The following is a 12,135-nucleotide window of genomic DNA, read 5'->3' on the forward strand; positions in this document are numbered from 1 at the left end:
AATGGAATCTCTTTGCTGTGTTGCGCTGCTGGACAAGATATTCTTTAGGTCCTGTGGCAACCATGGCTTTTCTTCCTTTTTCTCCTAAATGCAGTGACACAGCTTCAATGCACAGAAATCCTTTCAGGTGCCTGGTTGTTGTGGCTGGCACTGCTTTGTCAAAGTTCACATTTACACAGGCACTTTAAACCTGTGTGATGGTGCTTCCCTCAAACCAACAGTTGTGTCCCAACCCCATCCCTGTGGCCTTACAGGGCTCAGGGTTCTAGCTGGAGCCTAACCCAGCTTGTACCAGCCACACTCAGGGGGTGGGGAAGGGAGAATTGAGGTTATCTCCCTCAGTCCTTGCTTCTGCAGCTCACCAGGCTCTTGGTAGAGGCAGTTAAGGATCATGAAGATGCTTTTTGAATTTTTATTCCACACAGCCACAGCATCTTTGCAGGTAAAGCAATGATCTGGTTTAGTCTTACAATTCCTAGTCTGAGTAATGAATGTTATTTTATGTCCTCTGTATTGTGAAAAATGCCATATTAAATTAAAATGAATTCACTTGGATACTAGTAATATCAATCTGCTTAAATCAGTACATCTGTTTGATCTTTGTGCATTTAGGACTGTTTTGTGTATGTTTCCATACAGCATTGGACAGGAGATGCAGTGAAGGTTGTCCCAACAGGTATGCACTTTGGAAGCTATTTTCAGTAAACCTGTGAGCTTTAAAGGCTGACATGCAAGCAATGAGCACTGGTGCTCTAGGGCCATAAGGGTAAAAATCTTCAGTCAGCTGACAACAACAACAGGTATGCTGATAAGGATTGTTCAGTGGTGATGGTTTTTTTCAAATAAACTGGTGCCTGTTGTCAAAAGTCACATTCACCACTGTGAGTATAAGAATTTCGTGTTTGCCAATGTGTTTCTTGAATTGATTTCTACTTACATCCTAAAAACTCAGAAGTGCCTGAAACTCAAATGGGTTTTCATCTGAATAAAAGGAGGGGGTAAGTGAGAACTTCCTCAGTGCTGTATGCAAGGTCCAAGGGCAGTGATGTTATACTCAGTAGCTGTTTAAGACACAAGTTATACTCAGTAGTTGTTTGAAACAGAAGCCTCAATGAGCTGGTGTGATACTCAGAATAATGCAGTGAATACTGTAGACAGCACTTTCACTGCCAGGATTTCATGTAACACACTGTGTGAGGAACACCAGCACTTGTGGAAGGAACAGGTCATAATTTGGGTCTGTATTGTTACATATGAAGGGTAAGTGCAGAATTTAAGGAACAGAAGTAAAGGAGAGCTGATTTTCAAGCCTGAAAATGTGACTGATTACCAGGTCTATATCATTCTTTGTGCCAAAAGTATTTGTCTAGCAGCATTAAGCATCTGCTTGCCTGTTTCACACAGATGCTGTAAGTAGAGTTTGACCTTTTGTTCAGCAAGTGTTTGAATATTTAACGTGAAAATATTAAGTTATCAGAAAGGCTGACTTTTGGGAAGACTGTTCAATTTTTATACAGCCCAAGTTGTTAAAGTACTTTGGAGCATGAACAACTTCAGAGCAGAACAAAGCAGCCAGTGCTAATGTGTAGAAACTCCAGAAGTAAATAACAGCTGTTCAAGAAGACTTCTATTAAATATGTATTAATTAACTTGAAGTGCATCACTTAAATATGTGAAGAGATTATCTTGTGTTAATTTACATTAAAACACACAGCACTTGTTAGCCTCATTACACCACCCTAAGTATATCCTAAGCTATCACCTCATCCTACACTGAGCGTTTTGTTGGGTGTTGATTGCTTTCGATTTGCCCTTTTAAAATGTCAGATAGTGGCCTCCATTTCTTGTTGGATCTCTTCTTTCTCTCAGGTTTTGCTCTTGCATAGTAACTATTCTTACTTGTGTCTGTTCTGTGCTGAGCAGAAAGAAAAATAACAATAGGTTGTGAAAATACAATAGTAATTGCCCACCCAGATTTCACAGGTGGATCCTGCTGTTAACCTATGAACCAGCAGAGAATGTAAGTGTCCATTTGTATAGGAAGATTGTTTTATTTGAAGATTCAGTATCACCTTTGGACCAAGAAAGATAAATAGTGAAATGGAGTCTCTTTAGTGAATTATAGATAAATAAAAGGCAGTGCTAATAATAGTGGTCTAAATCAATGTGTCAGTCTTCATAAACTCTTATTCCATCCATAAAACAAATATTTAGGTGGACATAAATAAAAACCCATCTTTCTTTCTATTTTGGTGCTGAAAATATATAAACTTACAAGATTTTCTTTAGTGTCATTTTAGCAGCAGATCCAGCTGCTGGGCTGTTCTTTGATCCATTATTTTGACTCTGCAGACTCCCTGATCACAAGTTGGACTCCAGTTCTTGTTTCTCACACCTATCCCAGCACACTCCTCACTAGGGGGAGACTGAGGAATGTGAGAACTGCAGGCAGGCCCTGGCAGAGCCGGAAGGGCAAATGAAACCAAAATATTTGGCTTTACCAGAACCTTAAATCCTGGACAAGTTGCTCCATTGCATGGCTCTCCTCGGAGAAGTGAGTGGGGCTGTTTGCTCTACTTGCAGGTTGTTTGCAGCCTCTTCACTTAAGACTCTGAATTTGCCCCTAGGTTGTGTTTCCAAGATTGTCTTTGCTGTATGTGTGCTTAGGGTGACATTTTTTCCTAAGTGAAAGCTGGTTTGCAAGGTAATTATGGCAATATGGGAAATGAAAAAAAACTGTAGAAATCCAGCCTTGAAATTCACAGCCCTTTGGGTTCAAGAGCAGATTTAGATGTATGTATATTCAAAAAAAAAACCAAACCTTTAAAGATGACTTAAATTAAACCTTCACTGACTTTGCCCTGACATCCAGGCAGTGTTGGCTGTGCTGAGGAAGTTGAGTTTAGGAATAGAACTGACTGTGGCTTTTTTCTTGTGCATTTTCAGTGCTTATCTCTGTGACCTAAAGGATGTATTTTTCAGAAAGGATGGAGAACTGGGCTGAGATACTGCTCTTGTGGGCTGCAATGCCATGGTGTGTAGTAGAACTGACCACCCCTGCAGTGAAGATGTTTTTCCTAATACCCAACCTAAACCTCCCCTGGTGCAGCCAGACTCAAAGGCCAGGTGGTCTCCAATGAAATCTTGAGAGTAGTATATGCTTTTTCTTCCTAATCTTTCAAAGCATGGAAAATTAAAGGTAGGAAAAAGTCTTTCTGCAATGCCATCAGGAAAGCTTTCACATGAGGTGAAAGGGTTGCAATTCACAACATAATCTGATTCTTTGCTTACAGTTAGAAGCTTTAGAAGTAGTAGAGCTAAGGAGAGCCTAAGATGTTTCTTGTTAAACACTTAAGGATAGGAAAAGACGTGTGAGGGTAATTATCTTGATTAAAAAAATTGATCATCTTAAATAGGTATTTTTCAAGGTGCTAAAAAGGGATTTTGCTGATTTGGGCTGAAACTTCTGCTCTCTATCTATGTTTAACTCCTCTCTTTCCTGTCACTCAAATTTTTGTTGTTTCATGAAGTAAATTCAGTGTCAGCCATCAAATTGTTAGTGTTTTATAACTTCTCTTTTAAAAGGATATCACTCCTTTAAAAATGAGTGATGAATGAATGAAGGACATTATGAATGGGACAGAGATGCTGTTTGATGCATGGACTACTGGGTGTTTTGTATATTAAAATGCAATTTCTCCCTCTGTTCTACCACCTGTGCAAAGGGAGATGGAATATTCAGTGTAGAGAGTAGGAGCTGCTGAATTGGTGGGTATTTAGGACCTTTTTATTACTCAGTGAACAACATTAATTATAAAAAAATATATATCTAAATTTGGCAAATCTGATATGAAACCAAGTGTTCAGGATAGTAGTTGAACTCAGAATTGTTTGACTTTGTGCCTGGTCACTGTGTTAGATGTGCTATGTCACATTGCTTCAGAAAGAGGCCACAAAACAGAGATCATTGAAATCATGTTTCATACAAATGTAGGAGGAATCCTAAATTCAGCAGTAAACAAAAATGAAAAGGAAGGCAGCACAATAAGGGCAAGAAAAGATGCTTAAGTTTCCCACAGTTCCTGCCTCATTGTTTATTCCAGCTTCCTGTTTTTTCAGTCTGCTTCTCAAGCCTTTCTTGTGCATATACACAGATTATAGTATGCACAAGAATAAGCTGAAGGCAGAAACTGACTTAATGAAGACATTCTTGTGAGAGAGAAAAGATTTTGTTGTCCACAGATGCGCAAAGAAAAACAGAAAAGCAGCTGCCCTTAGAAATGGAGTAAAAGTAGAGCTGAGTGCCACGTCATGGTGCTTTACTCAAAATCTGGTGTGTTCAGAGCCTTTGAGAGCTTCTGTACTGTTGTGCAGGGGTGTAACCAAGAGGTGGAAGAAGAAGCTTTTGTAAGTCTCGTGTCTTAGATACTGTCCTGAGCAGTGCTGACTCTTTGCCAATTTTCAGATGGCAAATAAGGCTAAAAGGAAATAGCTTTCATAACTCTGGTATGGATGACACTGTTACTATTCAGTTCTGTGTCAAAAACATCTCTTACCTTAAGACCAAGCTATTGAGATAGTCATGTGCTGTCATCCTCTTCTTCAGAGGAGGATTCTGAAGGGCAGAGGGCCTCAGCTCACTACTTCCCATCTCTGTGGGAAATTAGTTTGTCTTTTTTGAAACCTTTGAGGCCAGGGACAGTATAAATGGTGAAAAAAATTGTGTGGCAAGTGGGGTGGGGAGGTGACATGAAGTGGAGCTGAGATACAGCAATTAAATGAAGGCTTCTGGTCACTTGGCCTGCAGAGTTAAGGAGCTAGGGATGTTGGTTAGCAACAATTATTAAATTTAAGGAATATCTGCACTACACCCACAAGGCTGTGAGCACTGGCATCTGGGTGAATTGGGCTGGTTTATTCTACTCCTTGTGTTATTTGTTTATCAGCTGAAGCATTTATGAGAGCAAATGCAGCTGGTGGCATTTGGGTTGTGGAAATTATAGTTTGTAATATTCTTCTAACAGTAATTCGAGGGTTTAAAGAATTCTATAACTAATATTTCAGTCATGCACTGAAAACCTTCAAGTTTTAGGATTTTTTTTTTTTTTTGCACTACCCTTATCAAATAGCCAAAAATTCTATAGGATTCCTCTGAGTCACTAACCATGGCTGCAGCAGCACACCTGGTGAAATAGATCAGTGGTCCAGCCTTCTCTGACAACTCCTGTGTAACCAAATATAGGAGAAAGAGAAGAGAAAATTTGTAGGGCTGGTAGTGGCTTGTATTTTTCAATAATTTATCAAGATTCGAGAGCACAGATTTCCTTTGGGAAATATTAGTTCTAAGGTTTACAAAGTGCCTCAGTTGTAAATACCCATAAAAATGACAATTTGGTAGGTCATATTTATTCTTAAGCGGGTCAAAGGACATTAGCGTATTCCTACTGCATAAATCTGTCAAGTACAGAATTTCTTTATGCTCCCAAATCACAAAAGCACCTCTTACAGTCAAGGAGAAAGCATCACATTATTGCCAATCAAGGACAACAAGCAAGAATATTGATCTCTACCCAATAACTTTTGCCCTGCTCACTAAGTTTTTATTACTGAAACTGGACACATCAAGGGATTGGATTTAATATATACATATAGTGCTGATTTATTACAGGAGGAGAAATATGGTCTGGCCTTACTTCTGGCTCAATATTTTGAGACTTATTTTATTCCTTGCATGGAAGCTTTTTCTAAAGACAAAGTGTAAAATTTCCAGCTAGCCCTGGGTGTGCACAAATCTTCAGCTTGCAGAGGTGCATTGACTTATGGGTGTACAAGCATCCTGCCTTTGGTGGCCTTACAGTCATGAGTCTTGATTTTAGGAGTTTATGTATGTGAAAGTCTGTACAGGGGGATTGTTACTTCAGAGACATCACTAAAGATGACCTTGGGGAGAGAGGAGAGGAGGTTGAAGGGCACAAAAGGTCTGGGTGCTGCTTGCTGAGCCTGGTGTTGGCTTTCTGCTCATCTGTGGAGCCCCCCCTTTGTCCAGGGGCTGTTTAGCAGTATTAGAATGAAGCAGAGGGTCCTGCATCTTGGTCTCCTGTTGGTGAAATACTATTTTTTTGGTCATTTTTAGTTGATCACTGCAGAGGATTTGGCCTGCTCCACAAATACAGCATCTTTGAACTCTGTCCACAGTGATAGCCATGGCTTAAGGCATAGCTAGGATCAATCAGCTGCTATTTAGAAAGGAAGTGCATCTACAAAACTGAAGGGAGAGTTCTTCACCACAGAATTCTGGAACAGTGGACATTGGAAGGAGCACCTAGTCTGACCCACCAGCTCAAAGCACATCCACTGAGTGTTGCTCAGTGAACAGGGTGTTTACTCCACTGAACAGGCTGCTCAGGATCTTGTCAGGTTTTGAATGCAAGGAGGGTGTTTCCACAACCTCTCAGGGTAACCTGTTCAGTATTTTAGTGGTCAAGGATAAGCTACTGAGTTGAAAATACAGGCCATGTGAGTCAGCAGGACCAGATATCTGTTTATTTTGCATCCTAGAGAGCAGCCAACTCCCTGAGTAATTATAAGCCCTGCAGGCTTTTTACCTGTCTAGGCAAAAGATATGAGTTTTGATTGCTCTTTGGCCTTTCAAGAGCTGGTCAGCCCTTTCACAGAATAAATGCATGCAGAAGTAGCTGATGGATTTGCTGCTCATGTTCATAATGCTGTGGAGAGAGCTGGAGAGGCCATACCCCATGCTCCATCATTTCCTGAGAGAGCAGGCAGAGGGACATATGCTGAATTTCCCCAGACATGTCCTTCCCACAGCAGACATTTTGTCAAGAGGTTATGTGCAAGGATTATGTGTTTGTCAGGATTTCCAGATGTCAAGTAATCCCAGCACAGGAGCAAATCCTACCGTGCCTGTGGAGCAAACCTGACACTCCCTGGAAGTGCCCTGCACGTGGTGTGCACACTGCCACTGCATCTGATGTGGCTGGGGGTCCTGTGCCCTCCTGTGGATTTCCACAAGCACAGCAAATTGGATGTGACCCAAACATTTTGGATTAACTCTGCATGTTCAGACCATCTGTGCAGCACATGTACTGCTGGGCTGGTGGTGCTCTGAGGGTTGGACACAGTGCTGCTACCACACAGCTCCTGGGGGTGCATTTCAGTGTAAGAAGAGTTCAGAACAGGATCATAGCACAATCAGAAACCTTGCTTTTTACTGGGAACCTCTAGGAAGAAATCTGCCATAGGAAGAAGCTGATTTTTAGGACTTGTTACAGGTAATTGTGTAGTCAGCCTTTCCCTGCCTTCAGGGTGCTTTCCTATGGCACAGGTTTTAGAAGGATCTCAGAAGGCAGCAGCTTTGATTTTGCATCTATGTGTCTTAACTGGAAAATAATTTCTTCACCAACAGGAATTCCAACCAGAAAGGAAAACAAAAAATGTGGAGTTGAGATGAAAATATGACCCAGGGTATGCATTGTCTACTTTAAGTGTCAGGTGGAAATGCTGAGTTCTGCCAGCTGCCTCTAAAAACACCTCTCAGAATCAAGCCTAGAATGAGAAAGTGACAATGACTTCCATGTCACCTTTTCAGGTAAATACAGAAAGCTGTAGTTGCCAGAGCAGTGATGAATCATGGTTTTCTTCCATCCAAAGAGCCTTGGGCTTTTTCCTCATTCAAACATTTAACTTACTTGCAAGGCTGACAGAAAAGCAGTAGATTTTTTTTCCGAATATCCATTTGCCTTTCCATTTATCTGCTTTGATCTAAAATATAGAACCTGATAGATGCCCTAGGTAAATCAAACATTTTCCGTCTGCCAAAACGGTTTTGCAAATGCTTATTTCATGCCATTACCATTTTTCTGTTTCTAGCAGTAAATCAAAAAGTATCAGCCATTCATCCACTTTAAAAGTAATGCCTTTCCTTAGCATAATTACACATACCCAGTGGAGATCTGTGTGCACAGTAAATCTATTCCTTTAAAAGGTTTCGCCTTAAGTACCACAGTGACATAAATTGGTGAAGCGCAAATTTATTTATTTAAAAGGTTTATTCTTTTAACTGATCGAGTAACTGTTACACATCCATTGTTTGGGTTGGGTGGGGAGGGCTTTTATTAATGTATCAGATTTAATTTTGCAGCAGATGTTTATGTAGAAAGGTCTCACTCCTTACAGGACTTGTAGCAATTGATATGCATGTGTAATTTATTCTCATTACAGGTTTATTCTTAACTGCTGTTCAGGGGGTCTTCACTGTATCTCTAGTAGATCCTTGAGAATTAAATAGTTTAACGAATGTAATGAGCAAGCCTGCAAGAAGTACATGTAAAGCTGAATATGGATTTGGGTATTACCTCTCCAAATTTGCAAATAATGTAAGTACAGTATTAAAAGGGAGTGAGAAATTGCCAAAAATAAAAGTCTTCAAGTAATAAATGCCCAGGATGGTATTTTGGCTAAGCAAAGATTTAAAAAATGGATCTTTTCATCATTCTCATGTAAACTTGCTCATCTTTGTAAGTCATGCTTGTAGTTCTCAGGGGTGTCAAACCTAAAGCAGACAAGCCCAGCTGGTAGAAGCCTGGGAGTGAAATGATGAATTTTTTAGCAGATCTGAGTTTATTTTTAGGCTTTATAGAATTATGTTTCATTTCCCTGTGAGTGAAATTGTAGGAAGTAGCTTAGAAGAAAAACAAATTAAGAAACTGCACCAGAACAGCAAAAAATAGCAAAACACTGGACCCTAACTACAGTTGAGCACAACATATCCTGATTGCATTTGAAATTGTGGCTACAGTTTAGTCCTGCAAATATTTACATACATGTTCAGTTTAATGCATATGAGAATTCTTGAAACAAGCAGTAAGTCTGAAGAGACAGCAGACTGCAGGTTAGGTTATGGCATGGGGAACTGAACGAAATTTCTAGTGGGAATATATTTTCTCTGGATATATTTTCCATGGTGCTGAATGTGGTATTAAAATTCCAGGTGTCTGTATTTTGTTAGGTTATGCAGTAAAAGAAGTGTAGAAACATTTTGGGAGAGAGGAGAGTTTGTAGGAAGGTTCTGGGTCTGGAATTTTGTTTGGTTAGTGAAGATAATTTCATTAACACAATCAACGTATTCAGCCCTATGATTTCACACTATCCATTTTTGCTGGCATTACAGAATTGTCAACTCTTTCCTACAGATAAAAAGAAAAACTGCATTAGTATCCAAGGCAAGTGTGGGAAAATGCCATGGACCTGGGATGAGGAGGTGCATATGATAGTTACAGATCTAGCAAGGGCTGGCTTTTGCAGGAAGTTTATCACATGCAGCTATCCCATGCCCATTAAGGGTCACTCTTTTGAGATCTCATTTTAAGTGAACTTGGCTTTTTGGGGTCTTTTCTAGTACATGGAGAAGATCAGATGTTGCCAACCATCCTTTTTTCTCAGAGTTGATGGTGGTGCTGCCATGGGGTTTTGCCTGTGATAGAAAATGGATTAGTAAGTGACAAAGATGCCTCTTTATATCCCATGTCCTAGAATGTGCTTCTGGGAGTGCTGGGGACTGCAGCCTTCCCCACTGAAACAGCCTCCCCTCTGTTCTGCAGTTGGGAACCAAAGGAGCCACCTTCCAGGGTGAGAGAGTACCTCAGCCTCCAAACTGGCTCAATCTTTGTCTTCCCATGCTGTTTGCATCGATGCTAATCAATGTTAATTATGGTAGTGGGGCTTGTGATGTACTCATTATAAAAGCCATCCTATTTTTCTGTGCTTGTACAGTCTGTCACACAATAGAGCCCTGATTTGGGTTCCCTAGATGCTACAAATAGCAATACAATTTGTTATAATAATGAATATGTGGTTCATGGTGCAAGACTACCAAACTCAGTTCATGGAGCTTGGGAGCATCCCTTGTAATTGTGTTTGCTGTTACCACTAACTATGGCTTTCTGGATAGGTCTTGACAGTGGAGGTCTCAGCAATAAACCAGTTAAGTGTTTGTTACTGTTTTAATAGGTGCTTCTTTTTAAATTTGCATTTGAGCCTGTGGGTTTTGGTGTAAACACATGCTTGAAGTTAGCTGTGCTTCAAAACTCTTCTGATTCAGCCTCCTCACTGTGCTGGGTTCACAGTCCCACCACCCCTCCATGCCTGCACTGGGAGCTGTGGGTGCTGAAGGATGGGGGGCCAGGGTGTTTCTCTCCTAGGCTGAAGGTAAGAGGTGCAAGAGTAGGAAGGTGCCTTGTCCCAGGTGCTGAGCAGCTGCTGGGTGTGTTTGTAACCAGAGTGCCCAGCTCCTGCAGGGGCTGGAAACCCAGAGCTGGGAGCTGATGCTTTCCTTCCTCCCAAAGCTGCAGCCTCCTCCTCTGTTACTAAGAGCTGACACCCAAGAGGTGCAGTCTATGATGAATTTGGTTCAGTCCTACTGTTACACTCACTGGAAATTTCAGCACCATTATTTATATTAATTAATTTGTATAAATAACTGTTAATAATTTTGTATAATTAACTGTAAATTTTTTATGTATTAATTTGTAAACCTAACTCACTCTGCACTACCTTTGTGAGTTTTGGTGATTATATAGACTCTTTTTTCTTTCTTTCCAGAGAATGTTTTCCACAGTGTTATTGCTTGTTACCTGGTTTGTTATGTATATTTGTTCCAGTCTCATTTTTTCAATTCCCACCAGACTGCATGCTTGAATTTTAGTTACTTACATGCAGTTTAGGTGCAGATTATCTGCCTGACTCTAGTTTTGTGCTAGAGTGCTGACCAAGCCTGTGTACAAAAATGTTTTAAATTGTTTTGGATGTTGCATTACCTCTTGAGTGTGTATGTTGTTTTAAGAGGAATTCAAGTCAGTGGAGAGCTGCTTCTGTGTTTGTAATTATTTTAAAATATTTATTATAGCAGCTAGATTTTTTCCCTGCTAATGGTGCTTTACTGAAATTTCATGATCTACAGCACACCCTAGTGATATCTGGAAATCATGAAGTTACACCCAGTCAATTTTATTTCCTTTGTGGTGAAGCACATCTTAGGGCTCCAGTAAGCAAAGTCCAGGGAAGTAAATACCTAAATGCCTTTGTACCCAAAATAGGAAGTTGGTTTATAAAGCAAAAAACTGCCTTAGAAACTGAGACTGCAGGCTAGTCCTCTGTGAAAAGAACATCTGTATAATGAGTTCATCTGTCTTGCAATCTATAATGTTTGACATGTTTAACAACATGGGGAAAAGCAGCCCAAGGTCATGTGAGAAGAGTGAGGAATATCTCTTGGGTTCCCATTTAGACTGGAGAGAGAAACTAGATATAAATAAAAGCATTGTGGAGGAAACCTGCAGGCAGATTTCATAGGTCAGAAGCATGAATGATCATTTACTCTCTTATAGCCAGAACATTAAAAATTATGCTGTGTACTAAATTCCTCCTTTTGCAGGATGTTAGGTCACTTGGTTTTTCAGGTGGTGGTACCTGTATTGAGTTTTGAGTGGCCATCAGGCTCCATATGATCCTGCAGAGTTGTGTGCACCTTCCTAACTTTTTAGGTTATTGTCCACTCGCTTTTCCCTGGATTTCTGTATTTCAGTCATTTATTTTCTTCTGATTTTTCTATACAGAGACTGTAAAGGGTTCTGAATTGGTTACTGTACCCCACCATGGGGTGAAAGGAGAAAGCAGATTTTGAGAAGGAATCTGACAAAGTGTAACTAAGTAGTCAAGAAGGAAGGCAAATATTTATCAGAGGTGAAATCAAATAGGTGACATGTGGATCACACTGAAAGAAAGTGAAAGCAGTGTGAGCTGCAGCTTGGCTCAGCTGGAAGATCTGATCCCATATCTCTGTTTCATGTACAGAGCATTCCTTGTCTGTCAGGCAAAGCTGAATATGGGGTCCTGCTTTCTGGTTCTCTCACACATGAGAAATCTGTAATACTTTAGGGAGAGACAGGTTTTCTCTCAGACCTCTGCATTTCACTCTTGTCAGGTAATCCAGACAATAATGGAAATTAGTATTTTGTTTTATGTAAATAAAAACAAAAAGTTTGCAATAATTTATGGTATTTATTTAAATGACATGCAAATTACTTTGTGAAACTTAGGGGGGAAAGCAGCACAATT

This window comes from Agelaius tricolor, unplaced genomic scaffold (genome assembly GCF_023055355.1).
Source record: "Agelaius tricolor isolate 1412-34295 unplaced genomic scaffold, bAgeTri1.0.p SCAF_15, whole genome shotgun sequence".
Classification (NCBI taxonomy): Eukaryota; Metazoa; Chordata; class Aves; order Passeriformes; family Icteridae; genus Agelaius; species Agelaius tricolor.